Genomic DNA, 20,209 nt, shown 5'->3' on the forward strand with positions numbered 1-20,209 from the left:
GTCGTGCTAGACATTCCAGACAGGTGGCCGGGGCTGCCCAGGAGCTCGGAGATCTCGCCGGGCTATGCTCTGCGAGTCGCTCAGGGCCCGAACCCAGGCGTGCTCTGCCTGCCGGGATCAGACCCGCGGGGAAGGATCTGGAAGCCCCGGCGGTCCCGGAGACCCAGAACCCTTGGCATTGAAGGCGACGCCTGCCACCTCGCGGTCGTTTTCTGCAGCTGCAACTCTACCTCCAATCCAACCCGAGGCCAAATTTATACTTTAATGGCTCCTCTGCGGCGGGGATGAGGATACATACTTTAAAGGGATTTGTAGCTCTTCTGGGAGGTGAAAAATCTCGCGGTTCTGAGTCTCTGGTCTCTCTCTCCAGGGTCAGTTCACCCAAATCAGGTGGACTGGCGGGGCTCAATGCAATGACCCTGAACCTTCGTAGGAGGCGGACCACGTTTTCTAGATTACTCAGTATTTCTAAGAGACCTGAAATCGGTGTTTTTTGGGGAAAATGCACTAGCACACCCCTACTGCCTACAAATGCTTCCCCTTCGGAGGGATACAATAAATTAAAATGGCACTCTTGATTTCCTGTGAATATTGTCACATCAAAATAGCAGAGAAGTCAGAGGCAAGTTTGAAAGTACACCAGAAATAAAACGTAATTGGACTTCATGAATTATTCATTCCATCTGGCTTGTCTTATTCTAATTTCTGCATAATGGCTTTACTAATCCCTGATCAATTAATGTAAAATGAAATTTAAATGATAATGAAAGCCCTAGAGATAAAAGAAATTAAGCATTCTTATATCCTCTGACAGAAATCTAAACAATGGGAGTTTTTTCCCCCAATGTCTTCCTCATCCAGTCAGCTGTCTGTACTCCTTTCATGGGTTCAGCTGAATGCCTGTACAGGCCAGAGTAATAAGATCAAAAAACGGTAACATACAATATGAACAATCAAATACTTTCTGCAGAAAATGTTCAAAGAACGTATCTGTGGGGAATCAGCTCCAAATATTCGAGCAAACTCCCCAAATGTACTGTGAGTGAAAATAAAATGCGTGTGCTGAAATCAAGGTGAGAAAAATCATGGGAAGACAATAAACTCCCACAGCCTAAACCTAATGCAAAAATTTGTCAAGGTAGTGACTATACGTGATTTCTCTTTCCAGGAATTATCTTGCTTTGGCGTTGCTGAGACGTGAACACAACTGTAAGACTATTAAAGCAGCGGAAGATTTTAGATGGGACATTGTTATGTGTGGGGGCGGGTGGTGTGTGTGGTCTTATTTTTAGTTTAAGAAGTACCTAAAGCGAACATGTGACATTGAGATCTCAAAAAGAATTAAATGGACATTTAGCCTTATAGTTTTGTATTTTAATACCTTATACCTCTTCTATGCCAAAAAGTACATGATGTCCCATATGTGCACTGCAATTTGGAGCTAAGATTATCTGCCTATTTGCTATTTATGTAGCTTTTTTTCTTCCTCTCACTGCTTGGATGAGGTGATTCAAACTACCTTCCTTCAGCAAATCTGAATACCCAATGACCTTAAATTAATATGATTATATCATCTTTTTTCCTTATTAATATAAAAAAAGGCAGGGTGGAGTAGCTGCTCCTTCACTGACTACTTGTGAATATTAAGTCTTCATAGAAGATTATTCCTGCCCCAAATTCTTGCTTTTGTAGCTAGCTAGTCACTATTTGTTAGAGAATATGAGTAACACATTTTTCTTAAAATCAAAGAGTAGAAAAGACTTACACATGCTTTAAAAAGTCAGTTCTCAGTATCTTCTCTTAATAACCCAGCTGATAGTATAACTGAGTACACAGAGGTCTAGACATAGATGCACGCATACATTCAATACACATAACTCATCTTCAGTCCTTGCTTTGATCAATTAGAAAACCATCTAGCTTTAAAACAGTCATCTTCTAAGGAGCTGATATTATTCAATATGTTAATTCTCTCAAATTACGCTGCTAATCTCTAGTGTTATTTCTTTCCTTTTTTCTTTTGGTGTCTTCCTTTAGAAGAAACTTGGTCAAAACTCCAGTATATCCTGGAGATTTTACTTTTTAAACATCTGGAAATAACTGCTTTGTTCATCTTACCAAAAACCAATTTTCTCGTGTTTAACAGTATCGTATTGAAACGCTATTATTCCCTAGGTTTTCTTCAGCCCCCTCATCACCTCCCACCTCCAAGACTGAAGTCACTGTGCAAATTAATTCTAAGCTACAGATTGTGCATGTTTGGGGCAGGGAGAAGGATTTATATTTTCAAAGGCTTTGTTCTAACCTTGATAAATTCACAGGACGAAGAAGTCTTGGTGGAGATTGAAGGCATTTTTAGGGTACCAAGGGGACCGACATCTATGAAGCAACAGTTGCCACGTTTAGAACAGCACATGCTATAGGCATAGGCTAATGCCACTCTTACAATAGTAAGCAGTGCTATTCTGAATATGAAGTGCAGTTTTTTCAATAGAGGAGTTTTCCATTCTATCTTAGTTGGAACTCAAAGGGTAAGCTGAAAACCTCATTGAAAATTTGTCTCAAACATTTAATATAAAACATTTCATAATTTACATATATATCATGAAATATTAACAAAATATATCAAAAGCATTAGGGTCTAAAGATTCTGTTTTTGAATTTTGAAACATACGTTTGTATCTACAAAGTTGTCATAGCTTGCTATTACATTATCACCGATTTTAGAACACTACAAGTTTTGAAAAGAGGGGGCGGGTAGGGGCAAATGTGACCAGTGATTTTTGAGGAGGATCCTATAATATCATTTTTATATATTAAAGATACAGAAGCTTGGTGGTTTTAAATATTAACCCTGCAAAATACTCAAGGCCATCTAGTAAATTAAATATCATTCCACTATGTGTTACCGTAGAAAGCGTTTTTTAAGACAATCAAATTTCACTAGACACAAACCCCTTCACTTGCGTGTTCTCTTTTCTGATGCCCTGTTTGGTATCAGAGACCCGTTTAGAGAACAAAAAGGAAAACTGCCTTGTAACGCAGACTACGGCATGTGTGACACATGCCAATGAAATAAAGCTGCGACGCCCTGTGTTTTAGACGGGTTTCCAGAACTGTGCCAAAATGTTAAAATATCCAGACACCGACCAGTGTGATTTTAATGCCCTGATTCTCAGACAGAGCGGAGAAGCAGGCTACCAGTCACCTCCCAGACAGACTTGAAGGGCAGGAAAGGGTACATTATTGGGTGCTCGCGTGTGCCTGACTAAACACACATTGTCTAATTTAATCCGCATAAAATCTCTGTAAGGTAGACGGTATTTACAGAAGAGAAAATTATAGTTCAGGAAAGTTAGTAACTTTTCCAAGGCCACGAAGGCTGTGAGTGGTGGTGCTGGATTTGATTCTCAAGTTTTTCTAGCTGTTAAGCACATCCTCTATATGCTGGAACCGTGTGGTCCTCTATGAAACACAGTGAAGGTCTTCGGTCTTTACAGAAAGAGCAAAAGATCTGTTACCTCTCCACTTCGCTGTCCCTGTCAATGCAACCAGTACTTACTAAGCACACTGTAACTTGTAGAAAGAGTTCAAAACTATCACATGCACAATGTTTCAGTTCCTGAATCGGTTATTAATAATCCTGAAGATGTTACCCATACAATTCCAGGCAGCCTCAGCACCCTGTGACACTAACAGAAGTCTTTCTTTCCTGAAAACTAGGAAACAGGATGGAAATAGGCCTTTAGCCAGCAGAGATTAAAGCAGGCCATGCATTAGAGGGCAGAATAAAATGATGCTAAGAGGCAAAGATCCGGGTTCAAGTTCACTGAATGTCTATACAACTTTGGGTGAGGGACTCATCTGATAGATGGGGATAACACAAGGAGTATGGAATAGAAAAGGAAGTAGAAGAAAGTGGAAAAACTACAGACCTTGGGAAATTGAACTTAACATTCTTGGATCTGAAGTTTATTTTTCATCTGTAAGATGGAAAGCTAGAGCAATTGACCTCAAGGGTTCCCACTGGCTTTGTGATTCTATGACTCTGTTCTGTGGTAAGAGCTGAGTGGAATAAAGCATGTGAAAGTTTAACAAAGAGTTATTCAAAACTAAGTATTATAATTAAAGCCATCTTCCTTGATGTTCTGTGGAATTCATATCATAGTGATTCTTTTTTACTTTGTATTTCACCAAAATACACAAAGATGTACGAGGGTAGTTTTCAGTGAGAAAAGCTGAAATAATAAAAGTAATAAAAGACCTCCTATATGACCAGAGAAGGGGTAAAGAATATTAAATTTACAAAAGAGAGGCAGGTAATGAACTCTGTTCAAAAATGAACAGCTACATCCATCAACGTTTTACAATAAAGACGATCTCTGGATTGAGCTTTGATTTTATAAGTATACTTCTGACAATGACTAGAGCTGCGTATTTTTCCAATCAGTTAACTGTAAAATGATTTCATGAGAGGTGAATTTCTATTTCTGACGTTAGAAATGTACCAAAGTCACATCCAGGGAATATAGTGTTTGTTTTATTTTCCTCTATATGATTTTTTTCCCCTCCTATCAGGCAGCTCAAGGCATCCTAATGGGCTTTAGTTTTTTTGCAGGTTGGTGAATAGGAAGATTTGTGTTAAAATGCCTCCTAACACCTCCAAACACTGTGGTTCTTGAGGTTTCATTTGCCTGTAAATGGTTAGCTCTCAAAGCCAACTTAGAAATGCCTGCCCAAACCATGGACCTTTCTTTTGGTGACGGGGGAGTGGGGAAGGGGCTATTTCATGGGTAGGTCAGGTCGGGGTGGACAACTAACAGTAGAATTTCTATATTTTTATTCTGAAATAAAAGGAAAACAAATGGAGTCTTACCTTGAAAACTGTATCTAGTTGGGGGAAAAATGATGACCAAAATACTAAACAATGAGTAATAAGAAAATGTCCTTCAAAAATTGTCATGTGGGTTCCTGTGAAGTAATTAAATAGCCAGCTAGTTCTTCCAGGAAACACTAAAATGTGAGACCACAGTATCACTTTTTTTAAAACCACCAAAGGACCCCCAAACTTCAAGCTCACACAAAAATGGATGCTTCTACCATAAAAAGAAAGTCCTTAAACAAACAAACCAACCCAAACTCACAAACCAAACCAAACCAAACCACCAACTTTCTTGGCCCAAAAGAAGTGTTGCGAATTTGGTACTATGGCTGGAAAACATTATTTGCAACTTAATGTAGTGTCTTTCTAAAGCACAAAGTATCCTGTATTTATCTTAATTTCTGTGGCTAATATTGTAACAGTACTCATGATACCCAAATTATATCTTTACCTGCTTCTACCATGGTCAGAAATTCAAAATCAGGCATAAACACTTTGGATGAGCTATTCTTAACAGAAGATGTACAGTGGGTCTGTTTGTTGTTTGTGTACATTAACCAAAAATACATTTAAGGACTTTAACTTGAATTAGTTAAAAGAATTACAAAGAAGGTTATAGAAATCCAGGAATTTAGCATTTGCCTCTCTATAAATGTAGAAGTTCTGCTAAGTAAGTACTGAAGCCACATAAAAGGTGTTCTTTGCTTCACTACCTTCCTCTATGGCTTATTTGCCTGGAAGAATCCTTCTAATCCAGGAGGCGCCACCAATAAAGAAGATAAATCCATATAAAAGAATGTATACATATTCACAGGTTCTGACTAGTGTTTGAGTGTTTCAAGCCACGGAAAAAGCTACCAGCTTTGCCTCCCTCATTCATAAAAGGAGTTATTTCCCCACACTGGCACGAGTTTTATGCATATCAGCTCCACCTAAAGGTTCTCCTATAAAACAGGCATTTTAGTGAAACAAATCTGTACAGAATCCTTGTGAAGACACTCAGCAAGCAGGGGTGCTCTTCTGAATTGAGCTGTTTGCATTCACCTCAGCTGCTAGGGCTCTTTTGCTAAGTTCTGCCTCCGGGCTTATTTGAGTGGAGGCAGGGCAGAGACGGTCACTCGACAGTTGGCTCATTGGTACCATGTGGGTGGCCATCCTCTGGACTGACCGTCTCTCTCTGACAGACTCTGTGGCTGTAGAAGGAAGCAAGTTCAGAAGAACCCCTCTTTGGTTACTGCTGCCCCAATTCTACTCCTACCACGGCCACGTGGTTTCATATGCAACATGACGTTAGAGAAAGAAACATTCGATATGAAGATAATGTTCAGGTGGATGAGAGCCTGTATTAGGAGGCAGGCGGGACGGGATGGAGACTGCTGTGAAGGATTAGCCGGTGTAGAGGGATGACCTAGGGCTGGACCTAGAAGCAGCTAGAAGCGTGGTTGTAGCCGTGCCTTGAAAAGTTAGAAGGTGGAGCCAGTATAGACATATTTGCAGGCTTAAGCAGCTTTATTTATTTGTTCCTATTGCGGGTTAAACTGCACAACTGCATTTTATTAGTGGGTAGATTAAGTGGCAGAATATTTCCACTCAGGTCCTTAAACTGTCCACCTCCATCCACTCTAGCATCTGGCTTATAAACTCTCTCCCCATTGTAAACAAATTTATATTTAATATATAAATTATATACATACATATATATATATATATAACTATATAAATTTACCAACATATAATTCTTAAAAATTTAAAAAGATAAAGTTATAAACCTAGATCCATGGATTACACCTTGATTCTCCCTTCATAACTTATGTCTAAATTCCCCAGGTAAACACTTGCCAGTTCTCAGAGCTAATCTGCCATTAGTGGTGGCACTACATTTCGTAAATATAACGTTTAGACAAATTTCATTTCTTGTTTTTTGAATTTTATATACACTAATATGTATAAAATGGATAACTAATAAGAACCTACTGTACAAATTTCATTTCTTTTCGAGAAGTCACACACCCAAATACCCAGGTTTAAAATTTAATGGTAAAATTGTCTAAGTAATTAAATATTTCATTCTACTTGCTCAACAATCGAATGTATATCGTATACATTCAATTGTTATATATGTGTCCGACATACATGTGAAGGGCACATTTTCAAAGGGTCAAGGCAAGATTTTGTGGGTCTGCACCCCTGAGTCTCCGGGTGTTAAACGCAATGTATCTTTTATATTATATCCAGGAGTAGGACAGCTGACAGTAGTTGTTTATTTTAATGGTGGAGAGAACTGGCACAGAGAATCCCACGTAAGCAGAAGTTCAAAACATTCAGTTCAGACGTGGAATACATTTGATATGCTTCCTGCTTTGCAACAGATTTGCTTACCTTATTTTATTTTGCCTAAACCAAACTGAAATTAACTTCTATGCAAAATGGAAACACCGGCTAAGCATGAGGTGAGGTGATTCAGGATACTAAAGATGGGCATGGGAAAATAACCTAGTATTAATTATGAACCCTGGACGATTTGCAAGCCTAAGAGGTCATATGAGGCTGCCCAAGATGGAGCTACATTGGTCTGATGCAAACACAGCTACTTTGGGGAACAGAGATGAGTTTTCATTTATCTTCCAACATCAGACATGACATGCGGGTTAGATCAGGAGGCGGGGGTGGAGGTATCTTTGAATCTCATAACTGTGTAGATAGTTGTATCTGTTATTTGTTATTCTCATTCTCTCTTCAAACATTAGTGCTTAGAAGGAGAAGGCTGGGGAGGGCAACTCACGCCGCATAGCCGTGAAATGAGAAGGCAAACATTTCCGCTCTGGTTAAAAGAGCAAAAGAAAGGATTCAGCAAGCCCTTCTCGCACAACAATAAAGCCCAGTCAGCTGGGTGAATTTTAAGTCTCAAAAGTGTTTGCACTTATATGGATTATTCACACATGGCTGTATAAATATTTAGCAGCTATAGTTATGTGTTGGTGGGTGAATGTTTGGCGGGGTAGTGGGGGACGGCTCAGGTTGGGGCAGGGGTAAAAGGACAGGAAGTATGAACACAGGCTAAGTCTGGCTGTGACTTGATGATTACATTCTTGTGGTTTCTTTCAAAGTTAAAGTATTCTCCCTGGGTGAACTTAAAATAGGAACCCCCTTCTTCCCCCCCAGCCCCCGCCAAAAAAAAAAAAAAAAAAAAAAACGGGAAGAAAAGAATCTGGTGACTGGCACAGGTAGTTTATTGAAAGCCGATTTTAATGTTTGCTACCTTATATTAGCAAGGGGGAGTGAAAATGAGGATAAGGGGAGAAAAAATAAGTCAGACACCACCTGAATGTCTTGTTTACCACAGAGGCAGCTAGCAGGGCTTTGGGCTTGTGGGAAAAAATGCACTCTGTCATCGGTCAGTGTTAATGGCAGTAAACTATTGATTTCATTAATCTTCTTGCTTGTGTTAAGTGTTATGCTCAGACACTGTAATAGCCAAATCTTTAACTTTTGATTTTTATTGTGTTTTCCTTCTTCTGATATTCTAAACATTTAACAAAATGCTAGCAGAAATAGATATACTCAGGGCCCTTTGTTAGAATTATGTAATTTTTAGGAAGTGTTTCCAACACAGCTTAAAATAATCTAACCTACCTTAACAAAGTACATTATTTCACTTAGGATATCTAAAAGTATTGATTCATCAACAATGATTTATTGAGGACCTACCATATGCTTCCTACTTTGGGAAATCAATAGAAATACAAGATCTGACTGTTCATAAGGACTTGAAATCCAGGTAGGAAAATGAAAATTATGAAATAAGAAGAAGAAATTGTTCACTTGGGAGCCTATTTTCTCGTTTTGTTCCAAAAGGACTTATGTTGTCTTACAAGTTAAATATACTGCAAAATTAAGAATAAACACACAACAGAGGCAGATAGAATAGACAGCTAATACTAGGATCCTGATGATTACAATCTGGTAATGAATCAGCTCTAAATTTCCTGATAACTAAGACACAGGGGAAAACACATCGTGTCACAAGGAGGTATGTGGATTTCCCCATATGAAGAAAGAAAGAAAGAATATAAATTTCTTCTCAAAGACACATTCTTGGGAAAAACTCAAGGAGGAATTTACCATGTCTGTGAATCCCTGGAAGAGAGACTGGCTTTCTGGTTTGTTTATACCAAAGAAAGCGAACAAGTAGGTAGCCAGGTGCTAAATTCTGTGGTACAGATGTCAGGTGCCAGAGGAATTCAGAGACTGGAGGGATGGCATGTTGGTGGTTACCTTAGTCTGATGTGGTCAAGGAAGGTATTATCTAGGACAGGTGATGGGACCGGCCTTGAAAGATGCATAGACTTTGACAGATGGTAAGGAAGCCAGTCGGTGGGGAGGGGTGGGGGAGAGGCAAAGCATACAAAGACCTGGCTGTGGACATCAGCATGGAATTCCCGGGTGGAGGGTGAGAAGTGGGGACAGCCCGGTGGACTCTGAGGATTTGTCCTAAGGAATAATAGGCAATAATTTTGCTTTGGATAGAGTCGGAGGTAAGGACATGTTATGAATAGTCTTGAGTATAGAGTTACGACTTTTTAAATGCAATAAGCTACTCATTTATTAAATATGTACTGATAAATGTGCAGGGCATTGTGCTATGTGCTAAACAGGTTCAGAGATGTCTAATATTCATGCAAGGGTTTTCAGCTTTTCTATGATAGAAAACAGAAGCAGCAGCAGAGTAGGGGAGGAAGATCTGATTTGTATTTTAAACATGGTACATTTGAGTCTCTGGAGATGACACTTAAGTTAAGCCGGTAGTCGAAATGTAGGTCTGGAACTGAAAGAGGGGCAAGCTTGAAGCCTGTGCCAAACAATCATTCACGAGAGGTGCTGAGGGAGAGGAGGGAGTGTTGCAAGAATGAGTAGCAGACAGTATGATACAAGATGAGTACTAAAAAGAAGCCGGCACACTTGAAATTAGGGGTTTACCAATGGTCTTGGAGAGAGAAGTGTCAAAAGGCTAAGAGGGTAGGTTGAGGAGTGGCTGGGAAATATGGCAGTGGTTGGTCTGGACGCATGTTGGCTCTTCAAGTCGTTTGGCAAGCTAATCCAAATTTTCGGACATGCCGGGACTTCCCTGGTGGCGCAGTGGTTAAGAATCCACCTGCCAATGCAGGGGACACGCGTTCGAGCCCTGGTCCGGGAAGATACCACATGCCGTGGAGCAACTAAGCCTGTGTGCCACAACTGCTGAGCCTGCGCTCTAGAGCCTGTGAGCCACAACTGCTGAGCCCGTGAGCCACAACTACTGAAGCCCACGCACCTAGAGCCCGTGCCCTGCAAGAAGAGAATCCTCCGCAGTGAGAAGCCCGCGCACCGCAATGAAGAGTAGCCCCCGCTCGCTGCAACTAGAGAAAGCCTGCACGCAGCAATGAAGATCCAACGCAGCCAAAAATTAATTATTTTAAAAAAGAAAAATTTTCGGACACGCCTGTGATACTTTAAGTCAACCCATCCAATCACAAACCACAAATCTCTAAGAGGATCCTAATATTACTGGTATTTGAATCTAGGTCTGCCTTCTTTATTTCTTAAGACCACCCACTTGCCATTTTGATGTAACATCCTTGCCATTTTGGACAATCTCTTATGTGGCTTTATATCTCACACCTGGCATTGAGCCTGGCAAACACTGCATCTCGAGGTAGACAAGATGCACTAAAAGTGGTTGCTGAAGCAGCCAGCATCTGGGTGCAGCCCCATCTCTGCCTTACACCTCTGAGCAGAGCCTTGAACTTTCTCCTGATTCTTTGGGCTTATGATTCTTTCTTAGTCTCCCCAGGGCTGAACCTCCACTTTGCATGATGGGTTTTTGATTCAGCATCCTCCTTAGGCTCTTATTCTAGCAGGCTACTTCCGTTTAAACCTTTCCCCCCGCTCTGCTACCTTAAATGTAATCTCTGATGGAGACTACCCAGTCATGGCAAAGGTTTCAGCATGTTTGTAAACCACTGGCAACGAACCAGACATAGAGGACTGTTTTTGTGGAGGAAGGTGATATGAAAAAGAGTAATAAAAAATTAGGCTTGGACAGTAGGAAATCTAGTCAGGCCTTCCTGTGTATTACAGGAACAGGGTATTAGGAATTGAATGTCTGATGAATGTTACCTCATTAAAAACAAACATGGGCTTCCCTGGTGGCGCAGTGGTTGAGAGTCCGCCTGCTGATGCGGGGGACACGGGTTCGTGCCCCGGTCCGGGAAGATCCCACATGCCGCGGAGCGGCTGGGCCCGTGAGCCATGGCCGCTGAGCCTGCACGTCCGGAGCCTGTGCTCCGCAACAGGAGAGGCCAAAACAGTGAGAAGCCCACGTACCGCAACAAACACAAAACTTATCCTGGGACGAAAAATATTAGTATGTACCTGAGATTCTTTTTAACACATACATACATTTCAATTGAGTGTGTGTCTGTGTGTGTGAGAGAGAGAGAGGAAAAGAGGAAGAGTAAGAGAGAGTTATTGATCTGAGAAGGAGATTAACATGCTTTTTCATGGAATATCCTTACATTTTTATTTGTCTGGAGAAGAAGAATGATGCCTGAAAACAAGAGAATGCTGTACTGACCATAGAAAGCCTGAAGCCAAATCAGCACCACACAGTGACTAGATACCCTGCGCCAGTTAATAAACGTATTCTGAACACGGTGATAATGATGAAACAGGTCTTTGGATTCAGCATCAACAAACGTACTTCTCTATAGAGCTACCATATGATCCAGCAATCCCACTCCAGGGCATATATCCAGAGAAAACCATAATTCGAAAGGATACGTGCACCCCAGTGTTCATTGCAGCACTATTTACAGTAGCCAAGACATGGAAGCAACCTAAACGTCCACTGACAGAAGAATGGATAAAGAAGATGTGGTACATATACACAACGGAATATTACTCAGCCATAAAAAAACCGAAATAATGCCATTTTAGCAACATGGATGGACCTAGAGATTGTCGTACTGAGTGAAGTCAGTCAGACAGAGAAAGACAAATATCATATGATATCACTTATATGTGGGGATAAAGAAGATGTGGTACATATACACAACGGAATATTACTCAGCCATAAAAAAAACCGAAATAATGCCATTTTAGCAACATGGATGGACCTAGAGATTGTCGTACTGAGTGAAGTCAGTCAGACAGAGAAAGACAAATATCATATGATATCACTTATATGTGGAATCTAAAAAAGGGGTACAAATGAACTTATTTACAAAACAGAAATAGAGTCACAGATGTAGCAAACAAACTTATGGTTACCAAGGGGGAAAAGGCGGGGGGCTAGGGATAAATTGGGAGATTGGGATTGACATATACACACTACTATATATAAAATAGATAACTAATAAGGACCTACTGTATAGCACAGGGAACTATATTCAATACTCTGTAAGGACCATATGGGAAAAGAATCGTAAAAAGAGTGGATATATGTATAACTGATTCACTTTGCTGTACAGCAAAAACGAACACATTATAAATCAACTATACTCCAATAAAAATTAATTTTAAAAAACTGCAGAGATAACTACTTATGTTACTTCTGAACGGTGGAAGAAGCTTCTATGCTATAAATCCAGGCATTTAAAGATGAATCTATTAATATAAGTCCATGATTTTCATGCAAAAATCACATTCACAAATGCCAGCAACTGGAAATTAAATGTATTAAAGTCCTGCAGGAAGCAAAAAAAAAACCCCACAAAACCCCAAAACAAACAAACAAACACAGTTACTTCTCACATTAACCATAATGCATCAACTGTTCCTGCAACTCTCCCTCAACATCCACGGGTCCTTCAGGGCTTTACTGCCCCTGGGAGCCAGACTTGGAGGGATTGGAGCCCTTCAGGCACTAGGGGTGGGGTGTATGTGAAAGAACCTCAAGAAAAGCTCATTACTGTTAACTTCTTTGTCCATAACCAAGGGTCAACTGTGATAATGAAATAACCTTAGTTTTTGTTATAGGCTGAATTGTGTTGGCCCCAAAAGTCATACGTTGAAGTTCTAAGCCCCAGTACCTCAGAATGTGACTATTTTGATATAGCCTCCTTAAAGAGGTTATTCAGGTTAAATGAGGTCATATGGGTGGACTCTAATCCAATATGACTGGTGTCCTTTTAAGAAGAGGAGATTCAGACACAAATATGCACAGAGGGAAAACATAGGGAGAACACAGCCATCTGCAAGCCAAGGAGCGAGGCCTCAGAAGAAATCAACCCTGTCAATACCTTGATCTTGGACTTCTAGTCTCCAAAACGGTGAGGAGATAAATTTCTGCTGTTGAAACCACCCCATCTATGATACTTTGTGATGGCAGCCCTGGCAAACTAATATAGCTCTCAAAGGAAAAGAGAAGGAAGGCTCTCTTTTTTTTCTTGGCTTCTAATGCACACCCACATGGGCACATTTACCCTATGATTCTGCATTTATGGAATTGCCCCCGAGAGCACAAGGCAGAATGCTGTTTCTTTTGCAGTCTTTTGTGCTTTACTGTGTCTTCCACTGGAAAGGGCCTGCGGTGAATATAAAGCCTCTCTGGAGGCAGCAGAGCCTCTTTTTAATTTTCAACTTCGCTTTACTTCGCACCTCTAGTTCTGCAATGTTGTTGCGACAACTGAGGAGGGCACAGAGTGGAAAACTCGATGCTGCCTCGATACCAACACGCCCAACCACTGCAGGGACCCAACTGAACGTGAACCAGAAATGACAATTCTGCCTGATTCAGTCCGTCACTTTTGCCTGGATAGAGAGCTGTTTCCCCCCACCCCCCACCCCGAAACAAAGTCTGCTGTGCTTGAGATGAGAGTTTATTTTGGTTTAATTTTGTCACCCTCTGCAGGCTCCATCTTGAAGTCCCTTTCTTTTAGAAAAGGTAGCTGGAGGGTGAGGTGCGGATCGGGTGAGAGGGCAGGAAAAGGCGAGGCAAGCAGGCAGGGTAGCTGAGCACGACATGGGTCCAAAAGCGGAGCCCTCTTACCCAGGGCCTGGGGTTAACCTTTCACCTCCAGAGCAGGCAGGCCCCTGCCGAGCTCTCCTTATCAGCCTCCTTAAAGGCTAATTCCTGCTGAATGGGTTCCTGAGGCTGGAGAAATTTCAAAGAATTTTTGAATACATCTCTACAGCCTCTTCTCTTAACAATAGGATCTATCAAACAGCAGGGGAAGGCTCTGTTTAAAAGCACCGACAGGAGATCACAAGAATGTGTTTGATTGCCAAAGTGACTAATTTATTTTTACACAGTATTAATGATGCTACAATAACTAATATCTATAGCCTGGTTTTGACAGCTTATTGCAAGCGTTCCCATTGTTTAAGAAAGAAGGAAAAGGAAGCAAAAAAAGAAAGTAGGAAAGAGAGTGTTTTATTTTGCTACATTTCCATTTGTTAACAAAACTCCCCATAAGCAAAACCAGAGGTCATTAGCAAATAACCAAAACATGCCTGTCTCCAGGAGAATACAGTTCCCTTCATCATTTAAAACACAGCTCTGCTGAAAACCCGAATCAGGACAAATCCTGAACATGAAAAATTCAGTGCAGACTTGAAACCACCTGACTTTACTTTGGGTTTGTGCTCCTTAAAATTACCTAGAAAATACCATAATCTTCTCTTCGTGCGCTGGATGCGGGCCAGGGCCCTGGCTCCAGAGGCAAAGGGTAAAACTAAAAATCATGTCTGAACAGGCAGCTCCACCCTCTCTCCCAAGTCCACTTGGCCTCCTGACAAAAAGTGAGGTCTGAAGCACATTCACCCAGGGCCTGGGGTTTTGGCCAAAACTCAATACTCTTATAGGACAAACAAAAATGAAATCCAAAATGTTATCGCCCTCGCCTTTAGAAGTCAAATGAGCTTAAATGATTGTACTGCATACGGCGAGTGGTTCCCGTTTGCTATGTAATAGGGAACCGATAGAAATGTATTAAATTGTAGCTTTCTGTTTAGGAAAAGGATCCCTAGCTGAGAGTTTAAATTCCAAAGTGTTTTTTGATAATAATTGTGTGTGTGTGCAAAAAATGAGATAGAGAGAAATTGAAAGAGAGAGAGAGGAGAGAGAGAGTTCCATATGGAACCAAACACTTTGGATTAAAGGTACCACGGTGGGGTGGGGCTGCTTGCCTGGCACGGGTGCCCCAGAATGTGGGTAAGCCTCTCAATGCCCTTCACTCTCCCTCACTGAACGCTTCAGCTCTTAAGGACTCTCTCTCCCCAATGCCCACCCATTCTGACACCCCTACTCTCCCTCACGCTTTGGATGGGTGAGAGCCAGGAGAGACTGTCAAGTAATTTTTACCTCCTGCTGAGCTAGTGAAAGGCTCAGTACAAATAGCTACATCAAGAAAGTACCTCCACGCCACAGATCCCAGAGCCAAGGCTCTAACAAGACAGTCCGGGGCTATGAATATCACCATCTGGTCCCACTGGGGCAGATCAGTGCTGAAACGGCAGGACCACGCGTTCCAAATGTGCTTTCCCCCTTGTCCCCTAATCAAAACCCTCTGCTCCAGCCAGTCGGCTGGGTTCACAATCCCCGCTGCACACTAGAACCCTTCTGCCCTTCAAGCCTTTACTCACGCTGCTGCTTTCTATCGCTGGAGAAAGAACGACCAACAAGGGATTAACCTCCAAAATATACAAACAGCTCATGCAGCTCAATATCAAAAAAACAAACAACCCAATCCAAAAATGGGTGGAAGATCTAAAGAGACATTTCTCTAAAGAAGACATACAGATGGCCAAGAGGCACATGACATGATGCTCAGCATCACTAATTATTAGAGAAATGAAAATCAAAACTGCAATGAGGTATCACCTCACACCAGTCAGAATGGCCATCATCAAAAAGTCTACAAACAATAAATGCTGGAGAGGGTGTGGAGAAAAGGGAACCCTCCTACACTGTTGGTGGGAATGTAAATTGTTACAGCCACTATGGAGAACAGTATGGAGGTTCCTCAAAAAACTAAAAATAGAGCTACCATATGATCCAGCAATCCCACTACTGGGCATATATCCAGAGAAAACCATAATTCAAAAAGATACATGCACCCCAATGTTCACTGCAGCACTATTTATAATAGCCAGGATATGGATGCAACCTAAATGTCCATCGACAGAGGAATGGATAGAGAAGATGTGGTACATATATACGATGGAATATTACTCAGCCATAAAAAAGAATGAAATAATGCCATTTCAGCAACATGGATGGACCTAGAGATTGTCATACTGAGTGAAGTCAGTCAGACAGAGAAAGACAAATATCATATGATATCACTTATATGTGGAATCTAAAAAAGGGGTACATACGAACCTATTTACAAAACAGAAATAGTCACAGATGTAGAAAACAAACTTACGGTTACCAAGGGTGAAAGGAAGAGAGTAGGGATAAATTGGGAGGTTGGGACTGACACATACACACTACTACATATAAAATAGATAACTAATAAGGACCTACTGTGTAGCACAGGGAACTCCACTCAATACTCTGTAATGACCTATATGGGAAAAGAATCTAAAAAAGACTGGATATATGTATAACTGATTCACTTTGCTGTACACCTGAAACTAACACAACATTGTAAGTCAACTATATTCTAATAAAAATTAATTTTTAAAATATACCTTTACTTCACTCCTGAAGTGTTTGGTTTTCCACATATAGGATGGTTTTTTGTATTTGTTTTTAATTCTAGCTATTAGAGCAGTTTTAGGTTCATGGCAAAATTGAGAGGCAGGTGGAGAGAGTTCCCGTATACTTCTGCCCCACAGCCTCCTCCGTTATTAACATTTCCCACAGAGCAGGACATTCGTTACAATCGATGACCCTACAATGACACATCATTATCACCCAAAGTCTATAGTTTATCTTAGTGTTCACTCTTGGTGTTGCACATTCTATGGGTTGTGACCAATGTGTGACATGTACCCACCACTGCAGTAGCAGAGTAGTTTCACTGCCCTAAACATTTTCTGTTAGAGCAAGTTTGGTCAAACAGTCCTGGAGGGCAGCAGATTTAATTCTTGGTGGGGAGGGATGGGGGACTCCTAGGGGTTCTCATTCACTGCTGGTGGGAATGCAAGATGGTACAGCCACTTTGGAAGTTTCTTACAAAACTAAACATATTCTTACCATACAGTCCAGCAATGATACTCATTGGCTCACTGGTATTTACCCAAAGGAATTGAAAACTAAGGCCCACACAAAAATCTGCATACGAATGCTTAGAGCAGTTTTATTCATAATGGCCAAAACCTGGAAGCAACAGAGATGTCCTGATGAAGTGATAGACTGTAGTATATCAAGGCAATGTTATTCAGTGATAGAAGAAATGAGCTATCAAGCCATGAAAAGACTCAGAGGAACCTTAAATGCATTTTTACCAAGTCAAAGAAGCTAATCTGGAAAGGCTGTGTATTATATGATTCCCAGTATAGGACACTCTGGAAAAGGCAAAACTATGGTGACAGTAAGAGATCAGTGGTTGCCAGGAGTTGCGGGGAGGGAGGGATGAATAAGCAGAGCACAGAGGATTTTTAAGGCAGTGAAATACTCTGTATGATGTTATAATTATGATTGTATGTTATACTTGTACAGACCCATACAATGTACAAAACTAAGAATGAACCTTAAACTATGGATTTTGGGTGAATATGAAAAAAAATTCTAGACTGTTATTACATTCTTGCATGTTTTGCAATGATGACATGTAGGTTAATATGTAAACATTCATGTGTTCATGTTTGTACAACTGATTGGACAGAAGGGGCAAAAATCAATGGAGTAGAAAAGAGGTGATAAGCGGAGAATGCGATTGTCAAAAATATCAATTAAGAATGGACAGAGGTGTCTTTGCAGGTCCATTTGTGTTTGGGGTGCAGTTATGTTTCAGTCACTGGGGCACCTGAATGAGGATTAAAATAAATTTGCAGTAAATATAAAACTTCAGAGTTTATCCTATCATTCATCAGCAACATTACTGCTAGTGGCTTAATTTAATTTATATGTAATTGGTCAATAAGATAATCAGCCTGTGTTATATATTAACCATTTACTACTCTGACTGAAAGCTGTGGGGAATATAGAATAGATGTGAACTATGGCCACTGACCTCAAGAAGCTCATAGCTCAATAAAAAGAGGGAAACAACAAACAAATACATTAAAAGACATTTACATTATTTTAAAGTGCTGGGTTTTTTGCTGATGATTAAAACTATTTTATGAATAGCCTTATGACAATAGGGTGAGGCATCATTAAGCACGAGAAAATTGCAAGATATTCCAGCATTTGAGTCCACTACTCAAATAAAAATAGGTGCACAAGAGGAGGAACCAAGACGGCAGAGTAGAAGGACATGCTCTCACTCCCTCTTGCGAGAACACCAGAATCACAACTAGCTGCGGGACAATCATTGACAGAAAGACGCTGGAACTCACCAAAAAAGGTACCCGACATCCAAAGACAAAGGAGAAGCCACAGTGAGATGGTAGGAGGGGCGGAATCACAGTAAAATCAAATCCCATAACTGATGGGTGGGTGACTCACAGACTGGAGAACACTTACACCACAGAAGTCCATCCACTGGAGTGAAGGTTCTGAGCCCCACGTCAGTCTTCCCAACCTGGGGGTCCAGCAACGGGAGGAGGAATTCCTAGAGAATCAGACTTTGAAACCTAGTGGGAATTGACTGCAAGACTTCAACAGGACTGGGGGAAACAGAGACTCCACTCTTGGAGGGCACACACAAAGTAGTGGGCACATCGGGACCCAGGGGAAGAATCAGTGACCCCAGGAGAGACTGAACCAGACCTACCTGCTAGTGTTGGAGGGTCTCCTGCAGAGGCAGGGGGTGGCTGTGCTCACAGTGGGGACAAGGACACTGGCAGCAGAAGTTCTAGGAAGTACTCCTTGACGTGAGCCCTCCCAGAATCTGTCATTAGCCCCAACAAAGAGCCCAGGTAGGTTCCAGGGCTGGGTTGCCTCAGGCCAAACAACCAACAGGGAGGGAACCCAGCCACACCCGTCAACAGTCAAGTGGATTAAAGTTTTACTGAGCTCTGCCCACCAGAGCAACAGTCCCCTCTACCCACCACCAGTCCCTCCCATCAAACCTCTGAGACAGCCTCATCCTCCAGAGAACAGACAGCAGAAGCAAGAAGAACTACAATCCTGCAGCCTGTGGAACAAAACCCACATTCACAGAAAGACAGACAAGATGAAAAGGTAGAAGGCTATATACCAGATGACGGAACAAGATAAAACCCCAGAAAAACAACTAAATGAAGTGGAGATAGACAACCTTCCAGAAAAAGAATTCAGAATAACGATAGTGAAGATGATCCAGGACCTTGGAAAAAGAATGGAGGCAAAGATCGAGAAGATGCAAGAAATGTTTAATAAAGACCTAGAAGAATTAAAGAACAAACAGAGATGAACAATACAATAACTGAAATGAAAACTACACTAGAAGGAATCAATGGCAGAATAACTGAGGCAGAAGAACGGATAAGTGACCTAGAAGACAGAATGGTGGAATTCACTGCTGCGGAACAGACTAAAGAAAAAAGAATGCAAAGAAATGAACACAGCCTAAGAGACTCTGGGACAACATTAAATGCAACAACATTTGCATTATAGGGGTCCCAGAAGGAGAAGAGAGAGAGAAAGGACCAGAGAAAATATCTGAAGAGATGCTAGTTGAAAACTTCCCTAACATGGCAAAGCCAACAGCCACCAAAGTCAAGGAAGCGCAGCGAGTCCCATACAGGATAAATCCAAGGAGAAACACGCCGAGACACAGGGTAATCAAACTGGCAAAAATTAAAGACAAAGAAAAAGTATTGAAAGCAGCAAGGGAAAAACAACAAATAACATACAAGGGAACTCCCATAAGGTTAACAGCTGATTTCTCAGCAGAAACTCCACAAGCCAGAAGGGAGTGGCATAATATACTTAAAGTGATGAAAGGGACACGTGTATACAGAAAACCATAACACACTGATGAAAGAAATTAAAGATGATACCAACAGATGGAGAGATATACCATGTTCTTGGATTGGAAGAATCAATATTGTGAAAATGTCTATACTACCCAAAGCAATCTACAGATTCAATGCAATCCCTATGAAATTACCAATCACAATTTTTAAGGAACTAGAACAAATCATTTTAAGATTTGTATGGAGACACAAAAGACCCTGAATAGCCAAAGCAGTCTTGAGGGAAAAACACAGAGCTGGAGGAATCAGACTCCCTGACTTCAGACTATACTA

At 41.1% G+C, this 20,209-nt stretch overlaps 1 protein-coding gene across 4 annotated transcripts in view; it reads right to left on the reverse strand.

Annotated features, from left to right (window-relative positions):
• DYNC1I1 (dynein cytoplasmic 1 intermediate chain 1) overlaps positions 1-20,209 on the reverse strand; it is a 333,033-nt gene that overhangs the window by 25,689 nt on the left and 287,135 nt on the right. The window lies entirely within an intron of this gene.

This window comes from Neophocaena asiaeorientalis, unplaced genomic scaffold (assembly GCF_003031525.2).
Source record: "Neophocaena asiaeorientalis asiaeorientalis breed wild unplaced genomic scaffold, Neophocaena_asiaeorientalis_V1.1 scaffold70, whole genome shotgun sequence".
In the NCBI taxonomy this organism is placed as follows: Eukaryota; Metazoa; Chordata; class Mammalia; order Artiodactyla; family Phocoenidae; genus Neophocaena; species Neophocaena asiaeorientalis.